This window comes from Dendropsophus ebraccatus, chromosome 1 (genome assembly GCF_027789765.1).
Source record: "Dendropsophus ebraccatus isolate aDenEbr1 chromosome 1, aDenEbr1.pat, whole genome shotgun sequence".
NCBI lineage: Eukaryota > Metazoa > Chordata > Amphibia > Anura > Hylidae > Dendropsophus > Dendropsophus ebraccatus.
Window position 1 is genome coordinate 126,094,714 of NC_091454.1, and position 26,828 is coordinate 126,121,541.

At 43.3% G+C, this 26,828-nt stretch overlaps 1 protein-coding gene across 3 annotated transcripts in view; it reads left to right on the forward strand.

The window, feature by feature from the left end:
- The window catches only part of FAM107B (family with sequence similarity 107 member B), an 81,590-nt gene that overhangs the window by 39,440 nt on the left and 15,322 nt on the right, over nucleotides 1-26,828 (forward strand). Inside the window, exon 1 of one of the 3 annotated variants that reach the window (XM_069956166.1) lies at nucleotides 2,635-2,741. The exons of the other annotated variants lie outside the window; for them this stretch is intronic. The gene's annotated coding sequence lies outside the window, so the exon portion shown is untranslated. Of the gene's footprint in view, nucleotides 1-2,634; nucleotides 2,742-26,828 lie in introns of those variants that run through there. 3 annotated transcript variants of the gene reach the window in all.

The following is a 26,828-nucleotide window of genomic DNA, read 5'->3' on the forward strand; positions in this document are numbered from 1 at the left end:
CCCAGCTTTCCAAGCTTCTTGTACTTAGTACAATGGAGGTGACCCAGCTTTTACAGCATCCTACACTCGGTATAATGGATGTCACTCAGCTTTCCTAGCATCCTACACTCAGTATAATGAAGGTCACTCAGCTTTCCCAGCTTCTTGTACTCTGTATAATAGAGGTAACCCAGCTTTCCCAGCTTCTTGTACTACGTTTAATGGATGTCACTCAGGTTTCCCAGCATCTTGTTTAAGGGGCTCACTCAGCTTTCCCAGCTTCTTGTACTCCGTATAATAGAGATCACCCAGCTTTCCAAGCATCTTGTATAACAGAGGTCACACAGCTTTCCCAGCATCTTGTATCACAGAGGTCACCCAGCATCTTGTATACAGATGTCACCCAGCTTTCCCAGCATTTTGTATAATGGAGGTCACCCAGCTTTCCTAGCATATTGTATAATGGGGTCACTCAGCTTTCCCAGCATCCTACACTCAGTATAATGGAGGTCACTTTCCCAGCTTCTTGTACTCCTTATAATAGAGATCACCCAGCTTTCCTAGCATCTTGTATAACAGAGGTCACTCAGCTTTCCCAGCTTCTTGTATAACAGAGGTCACTCAGCTTTTCTAGCATTTGTATATTGAGGTCACTCAGCTTTCCCAGCTTCTTAAACTCAGTATAATGTAGGTCACCCAGCTTTTGCGGCTGGCGGTGGGGCTATTATAATGGTAAATCAGGTGCATGTGAGCACAATGGTAGAGCAGGCAGGTAGGACAGGCAGATGTAACAGCACAGAGTAGTAGTAGTTTGGCCGCAGGAAGTGAGTGGACAGTATGATACAGATGTAGAGGGAGTGCAGCAGGCAGGGATCTGTCCTCTCTCCTGCAGATGTAAAGGGAGTGCAGCAGGCTGGGATCTGTCCTCTCTTCTGCAGATGTAGAGGGAGTGCAGCAGGCTGGGATCTGTCCTCTCTCCTGCAGATGTAGAGGGAGTGCAGCAGGCTGGGATCTGTCCTCTCTCCTGCAGATGTAGAGGGAGTGCAGCAGGCTGGGATCTGTCCTCTCTCCTGCAGATGTAGAGGGAGTGCAGCAGGCTGGGATCTGTCCTATCTCCTGCAGATGTAGAGGGAGTGCAGCAGGCAGGGATCGGTCCTCTCTCCTGCAGATGTAGAGGGAGGGCAGCAGGCTGGGATCTGTCCTCTCTTCTGCAAATGTAGAGGGAGTGCAAGCAGGCAGGGATCTGTCCTATCTCCTGCAGATGTAGAGGGAGTGCAGCAGGCTTGGATCTGTCCTATATCCTGCAGATGTAGAGGGAGTGCAGCAGGCTGGGATCTGTCCTATCTCCTGCAGATGTAGAGGGAGTGCAGCAGGCAGGGATCGGTCCTCTCTCCTGCAGATGTAGAGGGAGGGCAGCAGGCAGGGATCGGTCCTCTCTCCTGCAGATGTAGAGGGAGGGCAGCAGGCAGGGATCGGTCCTCTCTCCTGCAGATGTAGAGGGAGGGCAGCAGGCAGGGATCGGTCCTCTCTCCTGCAGATGTAGAGGGAGTGCAGCAGGCTGGGATCTGTCCTCTCTCCTGCAGATGTAGAGGGAGTGCAGCAGGCTGGGATCTGTCCTCTCTCCTGCAGATGTAGAGGGAGTGCAGCAGGCTTGGATCTGTCCTATCTCCTGCAGATGTAGAGGGAGTGCAGCAGGCAGGGATCGGTCCTCTCTCCTGCAGATGTAGAGGGAGGGCAGCAGGCAGGGATCGGTCCTCTCTCCTGCAGATGTAGAGGGAGTGCAGGAGGCAGGGATCGGTCCTATCTCCTGCAGATGTAGAGGGAGTGCAGCAGGCAGGGATCTGTCCTTTATCCTGCAGATGTAGAGGGAGTGCAAGCAGGCAGGGATCTGTCCTATCTCCTGCAGATGTAGAGGGAGTGCAGGAGGCAGGGATCGGTAGCAGGCTGTGATCTGTCCTCTCTCCTGCAGATGTAGAGGGAGTGCAGCAGGCTTGGATCTGTCCTCTCTCCTGCAGATGTAGAGGGAGTGCAGCAGGCTGGGATCTGTCCTCTCTCCTGCAGATGTAGAGGGAATGCAGCAGGCTGGGATCTGTCCTCTCTCCTGCAGATGTAGAGGGAGTGCAGCAGGCTGGGATCTGTCCTCTCTCCTGCAGATGTAGAGGGAATGCAGCAGGCTGGGATCTGTCCTCTCTCCTGCAGATGTAGAGGGAATGCAGCAGGCTGGGATCCGTCCTCTCTCCTGCAGATGTAGAGGGAGTGCAGCAGGCTGGGATCTGTCCTCTCTCCTGCAGATGTAGAGGGAGTGCAGGAGGCTGGGATCTGCCCTATCTCCTAGCACTGCTATCTATTGGCCAGGAATTCCACATTTTATAAATCAATAAAAAAAAATTTTTTATCCGTCAGTCTGGTAGAAGTCTAGCCAACCATCTCCACATGTGCCCGGGCTGAGCACACAGACCCAGCATGGGAAGAAACGCAGCTCTGCTCCAGTGCACATCACGCGGAAATTAGTAACAGACATGACAGCAAGCTGCCAGGAGAGAGTGCTGACCGGAGGGGCGGGGCCTGTGCTGGAGGGGCGGGGCCGGGGCGGGGCCGGGGCGGGGCGCTCTCCTCCTCCTGGAGTTGCTCTGTGCTGCGGGAGGTTATTGTGAAGGAGCTGGGCAGAAGTGGTGTCCGGGGGAAGCTGCTCCATCAGGGCTGCTCGCTGTGACAGTATCCTCTCTGCTATCCTCACACACAGGGCGTTAGCTGGACGGGAGGTACGTGTGCATGGGGCCTGAGAGCTGCAGAGGACAGTGCCTGCAGGGACCGGGGGATTAGTGAGTGATGGTGGGACTGATGGGGTTGGGGAGGGGGAGCAATTGTCATGATGACGATGGACTATATATATACATATATACATGCTGTAGTTTCTGCCTGGAATCCTGATGTAGCAGAGCTGAACTTCTCTGTCTCTTGGGCTGCATTGTTTGTGAATAGCGGGAACACATGGAGGAGATTTAGCTGCAGTCCTATGTAAAACCAAAGGTGACAATGTGATCTGAGCAGATGACAAACTTAGCTCTGCTGCATGTGGTCAGACAGGAGGCATGCTGCCTGTGTAACATATGGTGGGAGCAGGATGCCATACACTGTGCAGAGGTGGAAGTACACATTGTAAAATAGTGTGTGATGCAAGGAAACTTTGTGGTGTGTAAACAATGATCTTATCAGGGAGGAGGAGGGAGGGGCACTGCCATCTGATCACCTCTGCATCATCCCAGGGGGGAGCAGCCCCAACCAGCTGCAATGATGGGAGCCCTGAGAAACCTGAAAACCATTCATTGTGCCTGGAGGTATGGAGAGGGCAGAGCTGCTGCAATGGGGAAGAGGCAAGGATCCCCTCCTGGCTTCTCCAAGAATCAGTGGAGACAAGATACTAATATTGTTTCCTACCACTGTGGTCCTAATCTATAATAAATGTGGTGGGAACGACTTGTGTGCCTGCAGACCCCTATGCTGCCCACCCAGGTGACTGGCTACAAAGCAGAGGATGACAGATCACCCACAACCTGCCCCTGTGTTTTGTGATGGGGCTTCACCCCTGGCTCCTTACAGTCTTCTCTCATTTTCAATACTTCTTAAATGAAATTTTACATTCACAAATGATTTTTCAGAAATGTGACTAATACAATACTAAGGAAGTCCCCAAGAAACGGTTTCCTACTCCTCAACCGCAAAGTTTTGTGTGCAAAAAAAAAAGAGTAGATGGGGTTTCTGTAAAGGTTTTCCCACAGTTCTTTTTACAAGGCCAGTGATACAGTGTGCTGGGGTTAAATTAACCCTATGTGGTGGCTCAAAAGTGCGTTACTGGACTCTGAATGGGAATCCATTGTCACCTATTGCTGACCACAGAGTCTTTGAATGAAAGGTAACATTGCCATGCAGTTTGATGGGATATAACATTGATGGGCGATTGTTAGTATACGTTTTCAGAGTGTGATCAGCGGGGTTCTGTACATCGGGATACCTACTAATCAACAGAAAGGAGTGCCATGACTCTTACACTGGGGTTGTGCCTGGACTTGTATCTGCCATTCAATCAGGATGAGTTGCACGTCCCAACAAACAAGTATCTACATAGAAATAGCTACCTCGGCACTATTCACATTACACTAACTGATCACACTATTAGTCCTGGGTCATGGTGCTCACCCAGTCCTACATGTATATTCCTTGTAGTAAGAACTAAAGTGCAGCACTCACCAGTGGACTTTCAAATGCAGCTTTAGGGTCCATTTACAAAGAAAGATTATCTGCCAAAGATTTGAAGCCAAAGCCAGAAACAGACTATAAACAGAGATCAGGTCATAAAGAAAAGCCTGAGATATCTCCTCTTTTCAAATCCATTCCTGGCTTTGGCTTCAAATCTTTGGCAGATAATCTGTCAGATAAGCTTTCTGTGTAAATGGACCCTTAGTCCATTACTGAATCACAGGTGCAAACAAGTGACAATGGACAATGGCTGTTCCTTGAGGCACAGGTAACACAAGACTCTCGTTGTGCTCTTCACTTGTCTGCACCTGGGATTCAGTAATTTTAAAGTCTATTGGTGAGTACTGCACTTCTGTTTTTACTTCTCACCAAAGTTGCATGGAATGGACAGTCACTGTCAGTTTCTGCAGTAAAGCCCCATTAGGGTATCACGCACGGCCTCTTAGTTCTTTTGATTGTGGGGTAACTACTACAGATCACATATAGGGTCTATTGAAAGGAAAACATCAGTGTACAGTATATACAGAAGGTTACTCAACACACACGTTTATGTGACAGCTCCAGTCGTAATTGCTGCTTCTTACTCATTCACAGACTTTAGCGCGACCTGTGCATCGAAATAGGTATATAACCATTCTAAGGTATCAGCAGCTATCTGTTCAGTAATAAAATGTAGTTCTATAATATACAAGTGTGGATGAGCCCTTAAGCTTCCTTTACACAGCAGTATTTTGCCTCTGTATTTGTAAGCAAAAATAAGAATTGAGCCAATGCAAATCTTTCCATTATACTATTTATATGCCAGTTCGACTCCTGGTTTTGGCTTTCAGATACTGATACAAAACACTGTCTTGTGGCCTTGATGTGATTTATTGGAGCGGAATGTTATACAAAGCTTCGTTATGAACCACTATACCTCTTATAACAATTTTGATAAAAGTCAGTACTAGGCTATGTTCACACATAGTATTTTGGTCAGTATTTCTGTCAGTATTTGTAGCCAAAACCAGGAGTGGAACCAACAGAGAATAACTATAAGGAAATGATTTGCACAGTTTCCTTGTTTTTAACCCAATCCTGGTTTTGGTTGAAAAAATATTTACCAAAATCTGTGTGGGAACATAGCCCTATACAGAGGTCTGAAAAAGAACACTGCATAAGAATGGTTGTCACAGTGGAGCCTTTCTGATGACATTTGTTGCATGGCAGACTGACCCTATTGATGGCAGCTGCAGACAGCATCATCAGAAATCAGTCATATACATATGCTGTGGTTAGAGCTAGAACTATCAGATTGAATCAAATCGCTGTCCTATCTAAGGGCCCTATTCCACAGTAACGATAATCGTCCGGATCTGTCCCATTTGGCCAGATTCGGACGATTATCGTTCTGAGAAATAGAGAGAACGATCAGCCGATGATCGTGTCATCGGCTGATCGTTCATTTAGGGCCAGACCTAAAATCATCGTTCCCCCACCGCGCATCGCTACGGTTGAATAGCGGTGCACGGCGGGCGACCGACGATTTGACAGCAGCAGCATTATACATTACCTGTCAGGTCTTCTTCACCGCACTGTCTTCCTCCCCGTCTCCCGCGCGCTCTATCTTCTGAATGGCCGGTCAGCTGACAGAGCGCCGCGGCCTGTGATTGGCTGAGTGTGGCCTGTCAGCTGACCGGCCATTCAGAAGATAGAGCGTGTGGGACCCGGGGATGAAGACAGCGTGGAGAAGAAGACCTGCAGGTAATGTATAAAGGCCCTATTCCACGGAAGGAATGTCGTTCGTATTCGGACGATATCGGCTGCTACGAACGATAATCGTCCCATGGAATAGAGTGCAACGATAAGCCGACATCGTTCATGTCTGCTGATCGTTGCAGTCGCTTGTTTTTCAACATGTTGAAAAACAAGCGACTGATACAGCAACGGTCTGCTGCCGTCGCTCCGTTGAATAGGAGCATCGGCAGCAGACGCTGCTGTATCCTTTGGGCTGCCCGGACGGTCAGCGATCCTCCGAGCAGCCACCCCTGAGAGCGCTCGTTTGCTCCTCTTAACGACCGGTGGAATAGGGGTATCATGCTGCAAGGGCTGCAAGGACATCGGTAACTGTCCTTGCAGCCCTCGCTCAACGATCATCGGGCCGTGGAATAGGCCCAGTAAACGAGCGGCGATCTAGCAGATCGCCACTCGTTTACATCGTTGATTGGGCCCTCCTCGGCCCGTGGAATAGGACCCTAAAGCGTACCTGTCACACTAAGGGGTTTAAACTTCCTGTGCAGACACAGTGGCCATCCTGTTACAAAAAAAAATGCTCAGACTCTTAGGATGTTTCCTCAGCAATCTGAACTTCCCTCAGCAGCTGCATCTGTACAGGAAAGTTCAAAACTCCTAAGGGCTTATTCCCACGTCCCATATTGTACGGATGGTGAATCCCTGTAATGGAGTGTTTCCCTGGCCGGCTATGTCTCAATATCATACAGGGAGTGGGGAAACTGTTTGAATCTCCACGGCTCTAGTATATCCCCGCCTGGCATGATGTATCAGTATCGTGCAGAGAACGATACATGGGCTTATGTTAGCTGCAAAGGGGCAAACCGTTTCCCCGCACCCGGCATGATATTGATACATCATGCCAGGTGGGGAAACACTCCACTACAGGGCTTCCCCATCCTTCCAGTCCATAAAATGCGGGACATGGGAATAAGCCCTAATGGTGCGTTTAAACAGAGAGATTTATCTGACATATTTTTGAAGCCAAAGCCAGGAATGGATTTGAAAACGGGAGAAATCTCAGTCTTCACGACCTGTTCTCTGTTTGTAGTTTGGTGCTGGCTTTGGCTTCCAAAATCTGTCAGATAAATTTCTCTGTGTAAACACACCATAGATCTGACAGGTATGTGTTGAAGGCACTTTGTCAGCTGCAATTCAGGTTCCAAATGGCTGATGCTGTTATTGTTTGTTTACACAGACCAGAAAATATTTTTTTTTCTATATTTATTTTATATGTTATAGAAGCACAAAAGGATATATCAAAGGGACCATGTGTCTCTTTGACCTAATTGCTTTCAAATGGTGTATTTACACAAAGATTTATCTGACAGATTTTTGAAGCCTCTTTTCTCCTCTTTTCAAATCCATCCCTGGCTTTGGCTTCAAAAATCTGTCAGATCTTAGTGTAAACACACCATTTGAAAGCAATAAGGTCAAAGAGACACATGGTACCTTTGATATAACCTTTTGTGCTTCTATAACATATAAAATAAATATAGAAAAAGTTTTTATTTTCTGGTGCAAAGAAATTCATCAGAGAATAAAGGCATTTGTCTATATTCTGGACACCGCTAGAGATATATGAAAGGTACCATGTGTCTCCTTGACCTAACAGTATTAGCAGTTTGTAACATAAACTGCACATGACAGATTCAGATTAAGGGTACGTTTACACTTACCGGATCCGCAGTTGACTTTCTGTTGCGGATCCGCAGCAGATTTCATTTAAATAACTGAACACAGCATCAAATCTGCACCATCAAACCTGCTGCAGATCTGCTGCATATCCTGTAGGTGTGAATGCACCCTATAGGGGTTATCCAGTCTTAGAAAAACATGGCCACTTTCAGCCCAACTATTGTCTCCAGTTTGGCTGGGGTTAAGTAATGCGGCGTTTACACGGAACGATTATCGTTTGAATTTTCGCATAAACGGTCGCATTTGAGTGATAATCGTACCATGTAAACAAAGCAAACAATCAAACGACGAGCGAGAAATTGTTCATTTTTATCTTTCAACTTGTTCTTAAAGAGTCACTGTCGTATTTTTTTTTTTTGCAGAAATCAATAGTCCAGGCGATTTTAAGAAACTTTGTAATTGGGTTTATTAGCCAAATCTGCCATTATCTGCATGTAAAAAGCCTTTTCCCAGGTCCCCCCTCCCTCCTCTTTTTCATCCACTCTGAAAAATCTGAAAATTGTGACTTGTTGCAGGAGTCGTACCCTGTCTGTTCTAGGGAGAGGGGAGGGGGGAGGAGGAAGGAGGGAGTTAGCCGGCAGCAGAAAGCAGGCACGGAGCTGGGTGACAGCTGTAATCCGAGCTCAGACAGGTCACTGGTGACTGTCACAGGAGATATCCCGTGAGGGATTTGTAGATTAACTCTTTGTTGTCCTGTTTTGGTCTTTTCTTTAGCTCTCTCCATAGGAGAACAATGAAGACAGGGGGGAGAGCTTCAAACTGCTTTTTCATAATAAAAATGCATTTTTCGGATAATGGCAGATTTGGCTAATAAACCCAATTACAAAGTTTCTTAAAATCGCCTGGACTATTGATTTCTGCAAAAAAAAAATTCACGACAGTGACACTTTAAATCCTGAACTGGAGAGTTGTGCTGTCTCTGGAAGATAGTGTCCATGTTTTTCTAACTCTATATAACCCCCTTAAGGTTTTTGCTTGAAGTTTCTATAATGCAAGCAGAAAAAAAACAATAATATATATATATATATATATATATATATATATATATATATATATATCCACATACATAGACTGACTACTTCTATGACTGTGTTTTTGAAGAGGTTGGCTTATATCAAACAAACATCCTCTTTCCATATGGAAGTTGCTATGCTGATTTTCTCCCAGCCTCCCTGATTTTTCCAGGATAGAAATGTGGCAAATCCGATATTATCCATCAGTGAATGTGCTGATGAAGTTAAAGGATATCTCTTACTTTGTGACCGCGGCAGGATCCTCTGAAAAAATCTTGCAGGTAGACAGACCTCTTCTGACACAAACTGTGGTACGGAATACCCATAAGCACTATAGGCTGCATTGAAATTGTACTACAATGCATTCTATGGAACTTCTGGGAGTTGCGCACCATGGTTCGTGTCAGAAGAGGTCTGTCTACCTGCAGGATTTTTTGGTGCATACTGCCGCGTTCGCAAAGTGTGAGGTATCCTTTAAAGGGTTATTCAGTGCTACAAAAACATGGCCACTTTCTTCCAGAGAGCATGACTTTTGTCTCCAGTTCAGGTGCAGTTTGCAATTAAGCTCAAGCTCCAGCTACAAAACCCCACCCAAACTGGAGACAAGAGAGGGGCTGTCTCTGGAAGAAAGTGGCCATTTGGATACCCCTTTTAAGGCCCTTTTACATGGACTGATTATCAGGCCAGCAATCACCCGACGAGTGCACATACTTCTGTTGAATGAAGCAAGGGCTGCACGAACATCTCTAACAATGTCTGTGCAGCCCTAATAGAGCCTTTAGTCATATACATAAGATAGCTAGCGCTCTGGAATTAAGGGTGCTTTATGAATAAGTAATGATAATAGCTGTCAGCCGAACTCTTCAGTCAACAGCCATCTTTTGATCACCCTATACACATGCACACTTGGTTTGGTTGAGTATTCATGTAATCTCAGTGGATCGAGTGGGGTAAACCACTGCTATACTCCTCTGGTTGCAGCTTATCTCCCCAAGAATTAAATTATTGGGCACTTCAAATTCAGCATTTCCGATCTGAAGCCCTATACACATTATATAGTAGATTTGTTTGTAGCTCCATTTAATACATAGATGGCTGATGTCTGCCTCTTTTCTGGCTCAGAGGTGTTCTGAGCTGATGTCACAGTTAAATGGTCAGATTCCTGCATCACGAGATAAAATATATAGGATAATAAGTAATAAACATCAACCCCTCCTGATACAACAATATAATACTATAGACATATGATAGGATTGTTCTGTTGTAAAACATTCCTTACAAGCCACCCCCTTCCATTGTCAGCTATTGTGTTACATAATAATGTGGTGTCTCTAGTCAACGTTTCTAAAGACTTTCAAGAATTCAGTAGCAGTGACATTGGTTAAAACACCTTGATCAGCTTGTACAGTGCTGTGAACTTGGCCTCGGTACAATGAGTAGGTGTGTTTGCATATTTGCTTTTTTTTCCCTTTAACGTCATATTAGTAGTAAGCAAACAATATACATTCCATTTAAGGCCTTGGTCTGGGTTGGGCAGTACTTTCTTCCTTACCTAAAATGCTAAGTTCTGCTTCTTATACGTGGGGCTGCTGATAAGTTTTTGGCTTTACCCAGAAAGAAACATTATAGGAAAGAGGAAACTTTACATTTATTCCACATACTCCCCAGTGATGTCAGCACACTTCTTACAACGGTATTCCAAGTTTCATAAGCCTTGTAAAAAGAAGGATTTTGGTTGTGCCCCAAACCAGTCATCTGTAGCAGCCATGGCATCAGAAATGGTGTGAAATTTGGTACCCTTGAGGTGTTCCTTCAGGTTCGGAAACAGATGATAGTCGGAGGGAGCTAGACCTGGTGAATAAGGTGGGTCGTAAACCAGCTAGAAGCCTAGCTCCACCAGTTTTGCTGTGGTCACTTGTGCAGTGTTAGCGGAGGTGTCTTGCAGGAACAAGATTTCTTTGGACAGCTTCCAGCGCCTTTTAACCTTCAGAGCTTCCTTCAGTTGGTCCAAAAGTTCAATGTAACACCTTGCATTGATGGTGGAACCATTTTAAGGCTGCGTTCACACTACATATATTTCAGTCAGTATATGTATATTTCAGTCAGTATTGCAACCAAAACCAGGAGTGGATTAAAAACACAGAAAGGATCTGTTCACACAATGTTGTAATTGAGTGGATGGCCGCCATTTAATGGCAAATTTTTGCTGTTATTTTAGAACAACGGCTGTTATATTGAAATAATGGCAGTTATTTACTGTTATATGGCGGCCATCCACTCAATTTCAACATTGTGTGGACAGAGCCTTTCTGTGTTTTTAATCCATTCCTGGTTTTGGTTGCAATACTGACTGAAATATACTGACTGAAATATACGTAGTGTGAACCCAGCCTAAAGGTATTCCACTAGCAGCACATCCTGCTTATCCAAGAACACAGACGCCGTCGCCTTAGTGGCTGATTTTTGCAGCCTAAACTTCTTTGGACCAGGAGAAACACTGTGCCTTCACTCTTTGTACTTCTCCTTGGTTTCAGGCTCAAATAAATAAATCCAGGTCTCATCCATAGTGACCGGAAACGCTGACAAATGGACCGGGAAGTTTTCACTCACATGCTTTTCTGATCTTTTGTCAGACATTTGGGGACCCACTTTGCAGATCACTTCTTCATGTTTAAATGTTCATGGATAATGACACAAACACATTTAAAAGATATCCCCATGATGTCTGCTATTCCTTTAGCTGAAATTCGTTGATTCTCCAGTATGAGGTTGTGCACAGCATCAACGATCTCCGGAACAACCACCAGTTGTCCAGGATGTTCCTCATCATTGGTGCTGAAGTGGCCAATTTTAAATTTGGCAACACAGCTCTTAACTGTTGAATATGAAGGGCATTGATGCCCCCAATGTCTGCGACATTGGGGGCATCAAAGACTTATGACCATGCATATCCTTTACAGACTTTCCTTGCAGAAACAAGAATTGTATCACTCCTCTGCTCTAATTTGCTGTGAATATCTCGTTAGACTCCGCCATTTTGTTTTCCTGCGTGCCTAGATCACTGTTGCCATAAGCTACATACGCAAAATTGTAAAAACATATATTGAACACATAAGGCTTTCATGTGATGTAACAGTCATTACATTAGAAACAAAAAGAGAACACAAAGCCAAAGACTTATCAGCAGCCCCTCGTAGTCTTGTCTTGGAGGTGTCACCTGTCACTAAACTATTTCCGAAGTAGATACTTTAAGGGTAACTTCACACGTACCGTATCGCAGCGGATCCCCAGCAGATTTGACTAAATGGATGAACACAGCATTAAATCCGCACTGTGAAATCCGCTGCGAATCTGCTGCAGATTTGATGCTGTGTTCATTCATTTAGTCAAATCTGCTGCGGATCCGCAGCAGAAAATGAGCTGCAATTCGGTACGTGTGAAGCTACCCTAATCCTAAAATCTACTGTATATACAGTTTACTGAATAACTTGGAGTTTTGTCATTGCATTTGTAACATTGGGCAGTATCTTATTATAGACAGCCTCCTCAGAATGCAGTCGACTGTGGGTCTGACTCCTGGCTGCTCAGCACTCAGCTAGTTTTCCCTGGCCAGACATTGCAGTCTATTACATGGCAGCCATTCAGATGTATGGCTGTCACTGTAAGGTCCAATTCACATCAGTTTTTTTGCATGTTTGTCATGTGTTCTTGGAAGGCTTGCAGCATACTTGCCGTAAATGCATTCCTGAGCCCCCATGCATCTAGTGCATGACAGAAGTTTCCTTTGGACAGATGCTGAGCTAATATGTACTAAAGTGTGTAAAAAAGTGTATTCTGCTGAACAGAGGACATGAGAGAACAATTGGAGTCAGTGGCTGACATGTGGCACTTCCATCATAATCCCCTGCAAAGAGCTGTGAACAAATCCTAATAAAGGTCGTATTACACAGCGCAATTTCACAGGGGAAGCGAGCACCGAGCTTGTTTCCCCCTGGTTCTACACTCGCTGCCTGTGCTATTACATGCACAGAAAGCAAGCTGGAGCGGCGGCCCCATCGATCCTTAGATTGTTCGGGCTGTCCATTGAAGTTAGCAGCTGCTCCTGTTACACGGACAGAATCTCGATCTTATAGCATGTTGAAAGACCACGATCAGCCGTGGCTGATCATTGCCTTTCAACGTGTGCTATTACACTAAATTATTATCGGCCTAAACAGTTGGTAATTGGTTATCGTTTGGCGTAATAGGGCCTTAATACATGAATACCTTGAGTCGGGAAGTACTAAGCATATCTTCATTCTGGCTGATAGATGAAGGCCTCCAAGGGGAATCTGCAGCTACGTGTGCACCAGTACATTGCTTGTGGATTTAAATTCAATACAGGAAATCCTACACGTATCCACAAACAATATGAGACAGAAGTGAATATGTTGTGGATTTAAAAATCTGCCACCTCGGTCTGTGACAGGAACTGTCCATAGCAGTAGTAAATCCCCATAGAAAACCTCTCCTAATCTGTCATGGACAGAAGTGGCAGCACAGAGCACTGTGTCATATTGGAAATAATACATCACTTCCTGCAGGACAAACAGCAGCTGATAAGTACTGGAACACTTGAGAGTTTTTAATAGAAGTGAATTACAAATCTGTATAGCTTTCTGACACCTGCTGATTAAAAAAAAAAAATAAAAAAATAAAAACCCTTTTTTTCACCGGAGTACCTCTATCACTGGGCATTGGAGCTTTTTTAGACATGCCTCTGGGAACACCATTGAATCACCTGGGAATGCCCAGAAAGGGTTTCTGGGATTGTTCTGAAAAAATAAAAAAAAATCAGAACTCAAGTATGCTGCTGGGATCTGAGCTTTACTTGCTGTTGTATTCCGCTGTGGATATTTCTGACGAAAATAAGCATCAAATGTTTCTGCCCCATAAACTTAAAATAACAGAAACCATGACATGTCACCACTGGGCACTGTGTTTGCCACTTATGGGAACCTAAAACTGGTTCTCCAACTGATTTATCAAAAACCTATTACTTTTTACTTCTAGCCTGCTATATGTCTAGAATAGAGGAATGTCTGCCTCACCTAGTCCAGTGTCTGTGCTCCAGACCACCCTGGTGCCTCTGTACTAACCCTGAGGACCGTTGGTTCAGAACTCCTCAGCAGGAGAGCCAGGACTCTAGAGAAGCCTGTGCCGAAAATGCCAGAAAAAATACCACACCCAGAGCATGTTGTCCTTAGATTAAAAAAAAGGCACTTATCCAAAGATTGCCTCAACACCACCAACAACCATAGCGCATTTGACTATAGACTGTAAGGAAACATCTTCTGTGTAAAAAAAAAAAAAAAAATCCACTCCCTAAAATATTGTGTATTACTGTCAAAGTGACTAAAGGCCCTCTTACACAACAATTATTGTCCATTAACTATGTCGGCTGATCGTTGCTGTCGTTTCTTTTAACATGTTGAAAGACAAACGACTGATATCAGCGATCTGCTGCTGTCGCTCCGGGAAATAGGAGCAGTGGCAGCAGATCACTGCTATATGCTGTTGGCTGCCTGAACGATCTAGCGAACACCCGGACAGCTCCCCGCGGCACCCCCTGCACTCACCCTCTCGCTGCCGCCGCGTGTGATGGCACCAGCAGCGAGCAGGGAATGAGGAGCAAACAAGCGCTGACGGCACTTGTTTGCTCCTCTGTGTCGCCTCATGTAATAGGGGCTTTAATCAGTAGGTAAGAGATTGTGAATAATGGCATTGCTTCGTTATATGGTAGAAGTGATTCGTTGCCACAAGTCCTGCACATTGTCTTAGTGCTGTAACAGGGCATTGTAGCCACTGCCATGTGTTAGGTAGTGACATTAGAGAACTATGTTTCAGCATGTCTAGACACGGAATCTAACCGGGTCATGGGTAGCTGGATTGAGTTTAGTAAATTGTGAGCAAATAGTTTGTACAGTCAGTATATGGAAATTTGTTATGAGGTTTCCATTCTTTCATAAAATCTGAGCCGGTCCTCCAAGAGCAAAATAGCATTTCCAGGCTGCAGCTTGTTCAGAGTCCAAAGTGCCAACACTACAATGGAAACTTCACATAAGCCTCAAATGTTGACTAACATTGTAACAGTTTTAGTGGAGACTTTTGGAAAGAAGTGATGCTAGCGTGTCATTTCTGATTCTCTTATGCTGTGTACTGGATGTGATGGATGGAAACAAATACAGCATGCCACCGTCCCCATGACCTGCTGTGCCTGGACTGAGTTGCGTGCTTATTTCATATATCATTGGGTTTAAAAGGATTGTAGAGGATTAAAAATGGCTGCTTTAATCTCATGGAACCCTTTTAATTTTAAGGGATTGTCCCATGCCCAGCTGTGGGTGAGATAAAATAATCAAAATATAGCTGCCCTGATGCCCCATCATGTCTATTCTGATGGTTCCTGGTCCTGGGTAAAGATCCCAATTAACTTTATACTGATAAAGCAGCTTACCACTTCCCTCTCTATGGAGAACACTGGAACATTTAATAATAATAATTTTTATTTATATATCGCCAACAGATTCCGCAGCACTTTATAATTCTGGGGGTACATACATAGACAAAAATAGACATTACAGAGATATACATATAATTATCCATACATGAGGAGTGAGGGCCCTGCTCGCATGCATGAGCTTACAGACTATTAGGACATTCTGAATATTCATAAACATGGAGAGGACAGGAGCGATAACTGTTAGTCGTGATGATCGTTTGGCTGACAGTTATTGAAGGTGTATTGCCATCTTAAGAATGGTTTCCTGCTTTATGTGGACATGCAGGAAGAGCTTCGCTAATGCCTAGTCAGTGATAAGCTTCTTGGGAGATTCTTGCACATAGATATGCTTATCTGGGACTGTCTGGACAGATGCTGATGGGATTAGGGCAGGTAAGTATCTTTTTTTATTTTTATTTTAAGCCTATAGTTACACACTGAGGCGGATTTATCAAAACTAAATGGGTGTTTTTAGTCATGCTTAATCTGCTGCGGATTTAATCAATATGAATAAATTGCAGGTCAAAATCCACAGATTACGCACCCCAAATGGAAAACTGTATTTATTGCATAGCAAGCAGTCACAACTCATTGTTTCACCTAGACTCATTTTAACTGACTAAGGCCAGATACTGAAACATGTTCTCTATTTCTATCTGTTTTTATTTTCTGATTGTAATTTTTTTTATTTCATTTTTTGGTACAATATTATGGGGGAAGCCATATCAGGCAATGAAATCCCATCACGTCTGACCCCCTATCTCCACTGACATCTGTTAGTGGAGTCTGGAGATCCCCATAGACTTTATGCTGACGGCTGAATTTACTAATCACAGGCAGAAGTATAAAGTGTATGGGGATGGGGGGGACCTTTTGGTTTTAAACCTATTGGCCACAATGAAAACTGCAAAATTTCAGGATTACTTATAATAAATTGAATTCTTTAAAAATATGCTTTACAAAGAAAATTTATTGAAACAGGACTATAGGTCATTTTCTGAGCACACATACCCTTTAAACTGCTCTGCTGGTACTATGAAAGCTGAGTTCTAATGCGATCCCGTATGCAACAAATAGAGGCTTTCTTTAGCCTCATTTTGAGGCTAAAAAAGTAGTTGCTTTAAACTGCCGAACTGTTCGACCATTTGTTGATTTCTGTTTTTGCTTTTAGAAAGTTTTATCACTTATAGACAAAAAAAAGTCTCTGTTAGTTTGGACAGTATAAGGCCAGAAATACAGATTATAAACTTAATAGTAAAAAGAATTTTACATTTCAAAAAACAAAACTGTGTGAACATAGCCTAACACTATTATGTGGTATGGGACATCCCCTTTAACTAGCCTAAAATTGACAGAAACCAGTCACAGTTCAGCTGTCGCCTCTAGTCTCTGCTGGATTCGCTGCTCCTCTGTGCTGTCACTTTACAGCTATGACACCCTGTGTGTGACTCCAGCACTATGACACCCTGTGTGTGACTAAGTACAGAGTTCACTGAGGGAGACACTTCACTTCAGTGACCTAAGACAAACTCTGGGTGGGACATGTGACAGAACGCAGGACAGATGAGGGGTGGGGGGAGAGGAACAGGAAGTGATGCAACAGGAGTAATTAAAAAATGCAAATACGTGGGAGAAAGATTACTTATTACATGTATATACACAGTCAAGATCATTTGTTTTTAAAGTTTGTGGGATAATTTTGTAGATGTTCTGTTACATTTGGTAATTTTTATCTTTTGTGCTGCTAGAAATTTACTGAGAAGGTAACTGAGAAGTCTCTATGAATCTTAATAGAGATGAGCTGTGTGATCGATGGCTGCTATAATTGCAGGAAGCATTGCCGTGACAGGAAGTCCAACGCCTGTATTGCTCACCCAGTGCAGCACGATGTGTGGTAGTTCTGTGTGGCACAACCATATGTAGCTTATGTTTCAGACTTGTACAGGGAGCAGAGGCCAAGAAGCAGATTAATAAATTACAATATCCTGCTGTTCCTATTATACAGGCCAATAAACAAGGAAACAAACACAGGCCTGGAGGAAGCAAATCCTTGAACGTTCATAATAGGCTTTAAGAAGCAAATGTTCTTGGTGCCTCAAATACTTGGCCTCCAATAGCAAGTCTGAGACCCCCAGAATGGTTTACCCTTATTCAGAGAATGTAATAGTACATATTAGAAATAGTTTCTCATATTACAAGGAAATATGCATTGCACTGTTCATCAATCCTGAATAATGGCCACGAGCCCTTGATGTAGTAATGCAGAGGGTATGCCAGTGAGTTATTATGCAAGAGTCAAGCTGTGTAAGCTCTTACCTTAGCAAAGAAGCTCCACCTTTGATTGTCTATCTCGGTTGTGTAATGCATATTAATATTAACATTCATTCATATACTCTGCAAAGGATATTGAGGCAATTATACCTTTAGCTCATTCAGAGTATAATATTCGGGACAAATAAGTTGATCTATAGGCTTGTTGATGGTTTCCATGTTCTAGGACAGTGGTGTCAAAGCCAGGCCCTCCTGCTGTTGCAAAACTACAATGCCCATCATGCCTGGACACTAAGGGCCCTATTCCACTGGACGACTATCGTCCGCATAATCATGAACGATCTCAAACGACCGCTATTGCGAAAGACCTGAAAACGTTCATTCATTTCCATGGAACGATAATCGTTACTTATGATCGTATTTGCGATAGTTTTTTCTTCGCTATTTCTTCGCTATTGCGTTCGTATCTACTGTGAACGAAGTCTTATTCAATTCAAACGATTTGCGAACGAGCAACGATAAAAATAGGTCCAGGTCTTATAAAGCGATCAACAATTTCTCGTTCGTTTGTTAATCATTAACTGCATTTCAACTGAACGATTATCGTCCAGTGTAATAGGGCCCTAAAACTTTGCCTGAGTGCCTGAGTGTGACACTTGTGGTTCTAGGAAATTCTTTCTACACAGCACAGAATAAAACAAACTGAAAGAGAGCTGAAAATGGGTAATAGACTGGGTTTCAAACTTGCTGTAGGAAGTGTGGCAGCCACTAATGGGGGACTGAGCACCTCAGTTTTGGAGACTTGTTGAAACACAACAGGTGCAATGTAGAATTAAAACTGCATCACTCGTCTCTAATGTGCCAGAGAAAGCTAAACTGCTTTAGGGTGGGCTCACATGTACCGGATCGCAGCGGATTTCATGCTGCGAGTTCCTCAGCAAAATCCACTGTCATTTTGAATAGGTTTACATACTGGCAGTGGAATTTTCATTCTTCTAGGAGTATGTAAAGCACTATCCCCCTGAACCTGCCTCAGCCCGGTGAATGCTGTACCTGTCCGCTCTTCGGCTGCATCTGTGGCTCCCTGATGTCCTGCTCAGTCAATCTATGCGCTGCCCCACTGCACCCACTGATTGGCTGAGTGGTACGGCAGGGAACCACAGATTCAAGCCTGAGCGCGGACAGGTAAAGCATTCACCAGGCCGTGGAGGGTTAAAGGGATACTGCATACTTGCAGCAGGATGAAAATTCCACTGCATTTATATAAACCTATTAAAAATTACTGTCTATTGCTGCGGAACTTGTAGCGTGAAATCCGTTGCATGTGAACACACCTTTATTCATCAAGTTATACATTTCATAGAGTTATAGTAGTGCATATATACCTTTCTTTGACATGCTGGCAATGAGTGTTTTATTCTGTTCACGAGAGCTGGAAGCTGACATCATGTGGACCTTTTAGATTGTTTAAGAATTTTTCAGGTTTGGACTGTGGTGCTGCTCATCTGTGTAATATATACAATTGATTCGTTCTTAGGCTGTGTTCACACACAGTATATTTCAGGCAGTATTTGGTCCTCATAGCAACCAAAACCAGGAATGGATTGAAAGCACAGAAAGCCTATGTTCACATAATGTTGTAATTGAGTGGATGGCTGCCATTTAATGGCAAATATTTGCTGTTATTTTAAAACAACGGTTGTTGTATTGAAATAATGGCAGTTATTTACTGTTATATGGCGGTTATATGGCGGCCATCCACTCAATTTCAACATTATGTGAACATAGCCTTTCTGTGTTTTTAATCCACTCCTGTTTTTGGTTGCAATGAGGACCTGAAATGAGGTCCAAATACTGTCTTAAATATACTGTGTGTGAACCCAGCCTAAGGGTACAAACACACACACCGTATACGCAGCAGATCTGCAGCGGATTTGATGGTGCAGATTTGATGCTGTGTTCAGTTATTTAGATCTAATCTGCTGCGTATCGCAGCAGAAAATACGCTGCATATACGGTGTGTGTGTTTGTACCCATAGTATGTATTGTGGGAAAACCTCTCTAGTCTCTAATGAGATCAATAACTATGTTCTTATTTACAGCTGTCCTTTTATTTTCTTGCAGTGCTTGTTATTTTCATGTGTTCTGGGGCTGCCAGGAAAACATGGATACAGCCTATGTCTGTATCCATGTTTTCCAGGACTCCCTAGGATTGCATCCAACCTCACCAGGCAAAGAAATTCAAATGCCGAGTGTTCAGGTTTGGATGGACCTGAATGTTCAGCAAGTTTGTTCATCATTACCCTCAATACCTAGCTATAGCTGTTATTCTGGAGGAACAGATCATTTTGCAAAGAATATTAGATGTGTATAGCCTGACAGTGCCATTTGTTTCAGATTTATAACATTGATACATTGACTTTATCGAGCTCTACATGATCTATACCCTATTCCTGGATTTTTGAAAACTCCAGCTCTCTGAATTGTACAGTCTTTGACTCTCATTTTCCGAATGTTATGTGATTCCGATAGATTTTTCCTAATGTTGTTAGATGTGTTTATTTAGTTATGAGGAGATTTATTGTATTTGAACCTTTCAGTGTATTTCTAGCATTTGCCTGTAATTATAGTAACTGGAAAATGCTGCTCGTGTCTGGCCGCCAGCCTGACCTCAGGCCGTGTTTAGTGCTGATCCCAGGAATGCCATTCTGAGCATAGTTGGACTATGAAAAGCATTTTACATGGTAAATGGGTGCTGGGAGTGAACAATCTGCCATCTGGCCATGTGCCTTACCCGTGATACCCATGCTAAATTACACAGCTGTACACAAACTAGTTTTCTTTCACTTTTCCTTTGACTCTAGTGACGGCTTCTTCAGTGTCATCCTCTTGTGTATGACTAACATTCACCTTTAGTGATATGCTGTTGGCCATACACTTAATATGGCTGTAACTACTGTAATGTGGGTGATTAGGAGTCAAAAAGACCTATGTATGAACATATAAATAAACACGTGTAAAATATTTCTTTCCTAGAGACATTCAGCTTGATATGTCATGTTGATGCCTATTGAATAGTCATGTATAGCATCTGTATTTTCGGAAACTACTAGAAGGCCTATCGCTTGCAATCGATACTATGAACTGCTGTAAAGGATTCAATGGGTGAAATAAGATAGCTAAGCCATTTAAGAATTTTAGTAAAAATGGACCTTAATGTAATGCAAAACTGTCCATCGGTGGGATTTGCTGACCTCATACGGCCTGTGTATTTGGATTTTATGTGCATTGGATGTCCATAAAGGACTGGTGAGCGTTTTTCAAAAGTATGCTACTTCAAAAATGCATATTGATTTTTGAGTTATATTTCCCTTCTTTATGAACGTTGAAGTGACTTGGTGCTCCTGGGGCCTAATGCAATCTCTGTAACAGGTCTTGTGTGCTATTTATAGTACTGGTGTCTTATGTGGAGGGGTATTCAGACACCCGGGTTCAGTTGCCACTGTTGCCCTTACTGTCGCTATGCCTGTGATAATGTGCTGTTTTGCAATGGTTTTCATGTTCATTTTTGATTCACACTGCATTTTTTTTTTATCTGTTTCAGTAAATTTAATCTTAATGCACAGAAACCATGTTCTTTTGTAAATATCTATGAAAAACTGATTCTGCATGGTATACAACAGCATCCGGTTTTACATTTATTTTTTATTTTTATGATAGGTATAGACTGCTGCTTGTAATCTGGAAACTGACAGCACAGATATATAAATCTGCGCTGTAAATTTCAAGGGCTGCATGAACGGTATGATCATTCATGCAACCCGGCCGCCTGATTTGTCATGCTGTGTAAAGACACTTCAAGTGGGTGTCGATCTTGCTGACTTGCACTTACTTGCTCCCTCTGTGGCCAACACATCTTTGCATTCAAAAGGATCCTTAGTCTAATGTTTTGCTATGCTAAATAGCCATCCAATCTATCTCTAATCTATTGCTTACAGGTCACTTAAAGTGACTCTGTACCCACAATCAAACTCCTACAAACTGCTTGTACCTTCAGATAACTGCTTTTATTCCAAGATCTGTCCAGGGGTCCATTCAGCGGATAATGCAGTTATTGTGCTAAAAAACAACTTTTAAACTTGCAGCCCTGTGCCCAACGGCCGTGGCCTAGTTTGTGTATGCATTAGGCTGGCACAACCTCTATGTTCCCCTTCCCCGCCCTTCTCATAATTAGGAATGCTCCAGGGAGATTTTCTACTATTCCTCACCTGTGTCAGCCCGGCACATGGGCTGGAGTAGTGTTCACTGCAGAGGAATAGGAAAAATGGTGAAGGTGGGGAGGAGGGACGGAGGGGTGGTGCAAAGTTAGGGCACAGATACTCCAAGCCACGGCCATTGGGCACAGGGCTGCAAGTTTAAGTTGTTTTTTAGGACATTAACTGCATCACCTGCCGAACGGACCCCAGGACAGATCTTGGATTACAAGCAGCTATCTGAAGGTACAAGTTGTTTGGTGGGGTCAGATTGTGGGTACAGAGTCACTTTAAGGCCCTATTACACGAAGCGATTATCTGCTGTATTCAACTGATAATCGTCTTGTGTAATAGAAGGCAACGATCAGCCGACATGAACGATGTCGGTTGATCGTTGCAGTCGTTTGTCTTTCAACATGTTGAAAGGCAAACTACTAATATAGCAATGATCTGCTGCCGTTGCTCTGTGGAACAGTAGTGGCAGCAGCAAACCACTGCTATCCTCTATGGGCTGCCTGGACAATCTAGCAATCACCTGGGCAGATCCCCGCGCCCCCCCTGTACTCACCCGCACGCTGTCGGCACGTGTAATAGTGCTAACAGAGCTTGTTTGCTCCTATCAGTCACCCTGTGTAGTAGGGGCTTTACTTGACCACACAGTATCCATATTTTATATTTCCACACCTCTGACCAGAAAGTTTCCAATAATTCATCCAGGATGGATTGTGATAATGTGTGGGTCTCAATGTGATCACAATCACTTTCACTAGCTACAATGCAGTGAGCACAAAATAGCCCAAGTGTTTTTGAGTCCTTAGCACAATAGGTTCACTAAATGGGTCACTGGAGCTGCAATATAAAAAAAAATATATATATATAATATATATATTATAAATATATATATATATATATATATATATATATATATATATATATATATACACACACACACAAACACACTTATCATGACAGGTACACTTTGTGCAGGTCATACACATTAGATTAAAGAGACCAGGTGCTTTTTAAAAAAAATACCCCTGGGTGCTGTAAAAACAAAAAGCCACACTTGCGTGTCCTGATCCCCACTGTCACTGTCTTGATGGTGCCTTCTTCCTGCTTCTAATGATGGCTTGTCCATGCAGGTAATGCATGCTCAGCCATTTGCTAGATACAGTGGTGACCTGTGAGTCAGCCAGTGATTGGCTTATTCAGCATTTATATGGTTGGGCCTGGTTTCAAAAAGCTGTTGAAAACGATCAATATAGCAAAACCCTCTGGCATTCTATTTTGAGAGCACTTAGGGAAGTACTTGTGTCTATTGAAGGAATGACTGCGCTTTATGAATGCTTTGTTGATTATATATTTTTTAGGCAAATAGTATACAATATCATTATCTTTAAGGGGCTTGCGGCTGTTCACATCACATTTGGGCAGTACATTTTGGGTACACATTGGAATGTCTGCTAAAAGGTATGCCATATGGTGGAAGTGAAGTTTTCTTTCCAAGCTGACACAGTGCTTTCTGCTGCCACTTCTATCTAAAGCAGTTGCAAATCCCCATAAAAATCTTCTCTCTTCCTTTGGACAGTTCCTGTCACGGACAGAGGTGGCAGCAGAGAGAGCAGTGTCAGACTGGAAAGAATACACCACTAGAAGTACTTTACATATCTGTTTAACCTTCTGACATCAATTTATTTGAAAACTTTAACTATGTTTGGTCCATATCCCTAAAGTATACTGCTTCGGTGTGGGACTCCAGAGCACAGTGGACCATGAGTTTTGGTTAGAAAGGAGAGACACTTGACAGAGCTATCTTAGGATAGCTCACACTTACTGCAATCGCAGCGGATTTCATGCTGTGAGTTCCGCAGCTAAATCTGCTGTGATTTCCGGTACAGTAAATTTGTATGGGTTTACATACTCTTATTGGAATTTCCATTCCCCTGTGAGTATGTAAACCTCATCCCCGGCCTGTGAATACTTAACGTTCACGCTAGAGCCTGCTCCATTGGCTCCTGGCTCCCTGACGTCCCGCTCAGCCAATCAGTGCGCTGTCAAGCTGCAGTCCACTAATAGCGCTCTGGAATTAAAGGACAACTCCCACAAAAATTTTTTTTTGCTCATTTAACACACATTACAAAGTTATATAACTTTGTAATGTGGTTAAATACCCGGCCTGGCCCCCTTCCCCCACTTTCGGACCCCCGACCCCCACCCCGGAAGTTAAAGAATGTATACATTACCTATTACGATCGTCACGGTCCTCTTCTCCGGGGCGGCATCTGGTGACGACGACGTCAGAGCCGAGGGGCGGTCCGGGTCTTCTTCCTCCTCGGCGTCTTCATGCAAAGTGAATGGGGATGAAAAGGCTGCTGGTGCACATGCGCACCAGCAGCCTTTTCATTGGCTGGAGCGCATCACATGGCTTCCAGCTTGCTCAGCCCTGATTGGCTGAGCTTGCTGGAAGCCATGTGATGCGCTCCAGCCAATGAAAAGGCTGCCGGTGCGCAAGCGCACTGGCAGCCTTTTCCATCCCCTGGACCCGGAAGTCGGAGACATCGCTGGATGACGGACGGCGGCGACGGAGAGGCGGACTGCGGGCGAATCGAGTGGCGATCGTCACCGGAGAGATGGTGAGTATGGTGTCTGTGTGTGTCTGTGTTTTTTTTTTTTTTTTTTTGGGGGTCCCGCGGGAGTTGTCCTTTAAGGGTGCTTTATAAATAAATAATAATTGGTTGAGTGGGACGTCTGGGAGCCTGGAGCCACAGAAGCAGGCCAGAGCGCCGATGGCTAACAAATTATCTGATAGATTTTTTTTTAAAGCCAGGAATGGATTTGAAAAGCGGAGATAACTCTGCCTTTTATTACCTGTTCTCTGTCTATAGTCCATTCCTGGCTTTGGCTCAAAAAAAATTGTCAGATAATCTGCTGGTGTAATAGGGCCCTAAGTTCAGTCTATAAACTCAGTGGCCCATAACAAATATTCTACTGTATATGTCTCCATACTTTTTTTTTTTTTTTTTTTTTTTACAGACATTAAACGTAAAGCCCAAACGTGATGTAAATAAGCCCATTTCTGCATAACCGAGATCCAATTCTCATTTGACTATATGGGTGCAACACTGTCTCATTTTGGTTCTGCTCTCTGTTAGACCTTATACAGACTGTCACATTAAAGGGGTTATCCAGGATTTAAAAAACATGGCCACTTTCTTCCAGAAACATCATGACTATTGTCTGCAGTTGTGTGGTTTTGCAACAAAGCTTTCTTCACTTCATTGGAACTGAGTTGCAAACCAAAACTGGAGACAAGAGTTGTGCTGTTTCTTGAAGGAAGCAACCAAAGTTTCCTTGATAACTCTAATATGGTTCTCATAAAAATGTAAAAGCCTTTATTGTACCTCTGTATGCCTCTTGTTTCATATTGAGGAATACAAGGGGATTTCAACAGGAAACAGGTATGTATACACCGCTGCTTGTGATCTGTGTACTGTCACTTTCCAGGGCTGCATGAATGAGATAAGGATCGTTCATGCAGCCCATCTGCTTGATCTCTTGTGCGGTGTAATGGTTTATTTACACACAGATTTATCTGACAGATTTTTTAAGCCAAAGCCAGGAATGGGTTTAAAGAGAGGAGAAATCTCAGTTTTTTTCTTTATGATCTGTTCTCTGTTTCTAGTCTGTTCCTGTCTTTGGCTTTAAGGATCTGTCAGATAAATCTTTCTGTGTACACGTACCATAAAGGCACAGCAAATAAGCTTCCAATCTTGCGGCTAAAAAAAATCTGTGCGTGTAAAAGGACCCCTAGGCAGCGCTCAAAGTGATGATTTTAATGCTTCACTTTGCGCCCATAATTGTCACGTTCTGGTTTAGTTGCTACTATAACCTATGTGAGCTGTTCTCTGGTGATTAGGATAGCCCGTTCTTTGGAAATTTGGAAAATTATTACTGTTCCCCATAAGCCTCATGTGACATGATACAACATGCAGAACTATAATGTGCTGCACAGTGTGAACTGGTGGTGAAAATGGAAAAAATGCAGTTATGTTATATATTGCTTATATGCTGCTTATCTGGTGAACATTTCTGGGAACTTTGATGTGTTGCAGTTAATACTGCAGTGGTATTTTTATTAAAGTTGGTGCCGCACATCCTGATCTGTGAATTGCCTACATGTGTGCAGTGTCTTCTTCTCCAGACTCTGGGATGATGAGGCTCTTCATGGAGTGAATTGTCCTTCCTTTTCAGTGTCTGGAACTAATTGAAGTGTCTGGGGGGGAATTGTGTGAGGTCTGCATAACTAATGTTTATGTGGGAACTCCGAGCTCTTGTGAACAGGCCTCTTTTGCAGAGACCTCATCAATCGATGGGAGGCAGAGATTAAGCAGCATTTATACACTTGAACTTCTCAAGTTCAGCAGTTGAAATAACTCTGCGCAGATTCATCTACAAAATTGTTTCCTGTAACTTTTGTGAGTAAGACATTTCTGTGACATGACTAACTTTTTCCATTTTCCTTGAACTGCTTCCCGGTGACAGACGGGAAGGATATTGATCATAGGAGCAGAATAGATTTTCATCTTAAGTGTTTCTGCACTGTAAGAATTTAGCTGAACTTTTGTGGAAAATATTGATCATTTTGATTGTTTTTGACTTCATATTGATTTCTTTCGGTATACGACATGGCTACTCCTGCTGTGGCCACTTGTCTTTGCATAATAAACACTAATATTTTATGATCCATTCACAGGTGACAGTATGATACCATTCATTACCATCAAATATTTGGCCTCAGGTTAACCTGTGCGCCACAAGACTTGTATTAGCAGTAAGCTCTATTATTGTCTCTGTATTGACTTCTGCTGAGAGCCACTATTAAGCGACTATTGATTTGGGCATATTTGTAGCTCTTAAAAGTGGTAGTTGTATTTCAGATTAACAAGCCTCAATGATGTTTACTACACTTACAGTACAATGAACCTTGACGGGAGGAGAATAAGGACCTAAATGGGTCGAATTTTCAGATCTTTGAGAAAATGTGCC